General features: G+C 37.7%; 1 long non-coding RNA gene across 4 annotated transcripts in view; it reads right to left on the bottom strand.

Moving 5' to 3' along the window:
- Positions 1-3891: 3891 nt before the first annotated feature.
- The window catches only part of LOC112467845, a 3285-nt gene continuing 2563 nt past the window's right edge, over positions 3892-4613 (bottom strand). For all 4 annotated transcript variants that reach the window (XR_003042328.1, XR_003042331.1, XR_003042329.1 and 1 more), the window contains one exon: positions 3892-3977. This is a non-coding gene — a long non-coding RNA (uncharacterized LOC112467845). The remainder of the gene's footprint in view (positions 3978-4613) is intronic.

Below are 4613 nucleotides of genomic sequence, written 5' to 3'. Positions count from 1 at the left end.
GGGATTGGAAAGTTTCGTGATGAATTCCATTGAATACCATTGATTCCATTAACGAAATGAATACCATTGAATGCCAAACTAGAAATTAAAAATTTCCGTATTGAATTCCATTAAATTCCGTCTATTCTGACAATAAAATGAGTACCATTGAATGCCAAGATAGGGATTAAAAAGTGTCCGTGTTTAACTCTGTGGCGGTACGCGCCACTAATAGTACACGCCCGCGCGGTATCTGCATTACCGGCAGTTCGCGTCGACGCCGCTAGGCGTCGCATCGCCGGGGCATCTTCTCGAGTTCAAAGTTTCGTCTCGACCGCTATGTAAAGGGACCCCCTACGGTGCCTGACAGATCTTACAAATCTCATTTTCGGGCTAATTGCCCGTCGGCAGTAGTGCGTGTAATGCCCTTAGGCATACACAAAAGCTCACCGACGAACAACGGCGCTTGGTCGCCCAACGGAGGCGCGAGACGTTTTCTAAACCATCTAATGCCATGCAATTCCATAACCTTTACGGATTCCATAGGATTGGATGAAATTGAAATTTTTCTTTTTTGGATTCCATGGGATTGGACCATCTTATTTCGAATCCCATCTAATTTCATCTAATTCCGCCAAAAAAGGGATTCAAAAGTATTAAAAAATTTTAATATCTTTTAATCCTTTTGCGTTTGCTACTGCACTTTATTTTATTTTCGTGCGATCACCTTTTGCGTGAGTGTTGCGGCTTGACTCTTCGTCTCTCTGACATATACCGTGTGTGTGGTTTGTTAGGTATGTTGAGAGAGAGTGCGTGCACTAGGTGCAAAAAAACGATTGCGACTGCCTCTGTTGAGTGTAAGTGTGGGAGATCATTTCATCCGGGTTGCGTCAAGCCATACGCGGTTACCATAAAAGCTGACACTTGCTGCAGATCATTGTCTTTAAAGTTACCTTCTACTCCTGAGGTTAGTGATACTTCACCGTCTTTCAGCTTTGACGTGATGGCTTCTCCTGTGTGCACCGGTACTCCATCGCAGGCTCAGTCGCAATCACGGTGTGACGGCTCTACCAATGAGCTTTTGCTTCGCTTAACGGAACAGCTTAGTGCGTCTAGCGTTAACTTGAATGAGCAGTTGCGTGAGTCGAATAGTCGTTTTTCTGCTTTTGTTGAGGAGCAGCGGCGTACTAACAGCGAACTTATGGATAAGCTTGATAAGCTGAGTTGTATTGCGAGCAGAGTCGAGTCCAACAGTAATCGTATTGTAGAGTTGGAGCAGCAATGCGCTGCTCTTAGGAGTGAGATCTGTGAGCTGAGAGGTGATCAAGGTCGTTTGCTTGTTCCGCCGACTCAATCTGAGAATGAGCTGATAACATCGGGTCTGCCAGGTGTATTGTCTATTGCTCCCTCGGTGTGCGTGCGCAATGTATTCGCTGCTCTTGACATTCCTGATCTGACTTGCCATGTTCTTGATGTCAGAGTTGTCAAACGTAAGCCTCCCTCTGAGGCATCTGGCACATCACCGCCGTCTTCTTCTTCGGTTGTTGTTACTTTAGCTTCTTCGGCTGTGCGTGATATTGTCATTACCAAAAAGCGTGCTCGGCGCACTCTTAAACAGAGAGAGGTTTGCGATAATGACTCTGAACGGGCAGTTTACGTCAACGAACTGCTTCCGAAGGAAACCTATAGCTTGCTTCAGCAAACGAAACGCGTTGCCAGGGAAAGGTTGTTTAAGTACGTATGGGTGAAGGATGGACGCGTTCGGGTCAGGCAGTCGGATGGCGGGCCCGTAATACAAATTAATACTAGTACTGATCTTGACTTGCTTGCTTGACGTGTACATTCCGGTCGCTCACCATCCTCTGTATCATTACGTCGTCCGGTTTTGCGAACCTCGCACTTCGGCATTGCACATTTTAATGCGAACTCTCTTCGCGGTCATATTGACTTTATTCGATCTTATTTCCATAATCACTTCTATCATATAATCTCGGTTTCTGAGACATGGCTGAATGCTAACGTCTCAGACGAACTAGTTGCCCTGGTAACCAGTTTGCTAGTTCAGATGCGTCCCGAAGAAGTGCGCAAGAAATCAGTCCAGAATTGCGACAAAAGTGCATAATATCTGTGATTGAACGAGTACTTACTGTACTATTGCAGTAGTCTGCTGTAAGAAGCTACTGTGAAATTTTATACTATTTGTTAAAAGTAAACATGTAGCAGAAATGTGAAAACAATATGGAATTATCTTTTGAGTACAGATCCAACCGGCAGAAACGTGAAAAGAACGTGCAAGCATCTGCCCGTGAGAAAAAGAGCAGTCGAGTGTGCTAGACGCTTGAAACATATTTGCAGCAAAATTTCACAAGTGTATGTCGCTTAAATTGTTGTTTTTGCCGTACAGATCCGACCGGCAGAAACGTGAAAAGAACGTGCAAGCATCTGCCCGTAAGAAAAAGAGCAGTCGAGTGTGCTAGACTCTTGAAACATATTTGCAGCAAAATTTCACAAGTGTATAATGTCGCTTAAATTGTTGTTTTTGCCGTATAGATCCGAGTGACAGAAATGCGAAAAAAGCGTGCCAGCATCTGCCCGTCAGAAAAAGAACAGTCGAGCGCGCTAAACTCCCAGACAGCACAAAATATTTATAAAATATTTATAAAATATTTATAAAAAAGATTTAAATATTTTGAAAATATATACGTTGAACATTTTGTAAATATTATAATGTCCGGAAAATGAAAGTATCTAAAAAATTATAATAAATATTTTAAAATAAAGTGTAAATAATTATTATCAATATTATTAAAGTTGTTTTTAATTTATGTTATAAATATTTATAGAAATAATTACTGGTAAGTTAAGTGGAGATTGTGAAACTGTTATAGCTTCGTGCTGTGAGATGTAGGCCATACAGTCCATTTTGGCGTTACGAATTTCGAAAAATGTTTGATTGATAAATCAGATGTACGGTATATTCTGCCAAAATAACAAAGATAACGCTCTCAATAACGATAAATAAATAAAAACAAGGCAAATGAGAGCTCGTTCGCGACGATGGACGGCGACAGTAATAAAATATTACAAATTGAATAAAATATATATAATAAAGTTTCGGTCCTTGATTTGGACCCTCCTCAGTACATATAGCTGGTCGAGTGAAATGCAGTGGTCACAAGTAATCAAAAATGCCGCGTAATACTTATTGTATTACGCGGAGAGATGGTGTCGTATATCTTATCAATTTGACTGTCAGGTAACTCTTGTGATCACTTTTTAAGGTATGACTACCCAGTAAGCAAAAAATCATTATTACAATGTTATTGCAACGATATTCTAGAACTTGTAATGTTGTTAAATATGTAGTTCTTAATGTTGTATAGAACATCATTATGAATATACTTTGACCACGATTCCGAAATTTCAGTAATGTTGAAATGGGAGTGCCATAACGTTGCAAATAACATTTTGCTAAGGTTTTTCTATCATTCCTGTAACGTTTTTGAGATAAAAATTTAAACAAACTATCAACTTTATTACAATATTATATTAAGATTACCGTAATATTAATTCTAACGTTTATTTAAAGTTATTATTGATATTTTATTTTTATTTCAGGGAGTATGTATTTATTTTCAATAAAATGCACTACACTAATTACCATAAAAAAGTAGTTTTATTTATATGAACAAATATATACATATACATATACATATATAGGTTTTATTATGAGATTTATTTCGTGTGCCAATTATTTCTGCAAATTATCTCTGCCAATTATCTTAGAAAGTATTAATTCTAGGAAGGGATCCTAGGAAGGGATTATTGAAGTCAACCTTCGGATAAGGGAAATTAAGGTGCCTTCTAATTTTTTTTTAGGCAATGCGATACAGCTAGGTGCTCTAGTTTAATATAACTCTTTTACTATTTTTTTCCAAACTCTTATTCTTTCCTTTTAAACAGATTATTAATCTTTCCGGGTCTTTACCAAACAGTTGCTGAAAAATAAGAATTTCTCATTCAACTTCAGAAATATTTGTAACATCTTCAGTGATTTAGTCTATGTATCAAAATATATTATGTCTGTTAAGTTAGCACCCCTCCCCCTCCGCAAAAAAAGCAGAATAACACATATGTAGAAATTAAATGCTCTTTATGTGCTAATTATGTGTTCTATTCACGTTTTTTGTGCTCGAACGGTTTCATGGAAAATTGCAATTAAAAGTGGGGATGCTGGCTTAACATAAGCTAGCACCCCTACTCATTAAAATTATATTAAAAAATAAAGTACTTAATACAGTACAATTATGTGCTTTTTATGTGCTTTTAAATGTCTCAAACCAAATTAGTTTATCTGTAATAGTTTAAAAGATATACGTAAAAAAAAGGATCTATATACTACTGATATAAGAGTAAAGTATCAGTTAAAATACAGAAAGCAAAATAATTCTTGTCTTAAAATGTTTCTTGATTAATGTGTTCTCGAAATATGCACAATGAAATTTTCGTGCTTATCCCCTTTGACCGACCCGAACGTGAACGCCCCATACATACAAGAGTAAAGTACCAGTTAAAATACAGATAGCGAATTGGTTTTAGTCTTAAAATATTCCTCAATTTATGTGCTTTCAAAA

This window comes from Temnothorax curvispinosus, unplaced genomic scaffold, assembly GCF_003070985.1.
Source record: "Temnothorax curvispinosus isolate PA1 unplaced genomic scaffold, ASM307098v1 QBEX01017819.1, whole genome shotgun sequence".
NCBI lineage: Eukaryota > Metazoa > Arthropoda > Insecta > Hymenoptera > Formicidae > Temnothorax > Temnothorax curvispinosus.
This window is presented reverse-complemented; position numbering and strand designations above follow the sequence as displayed.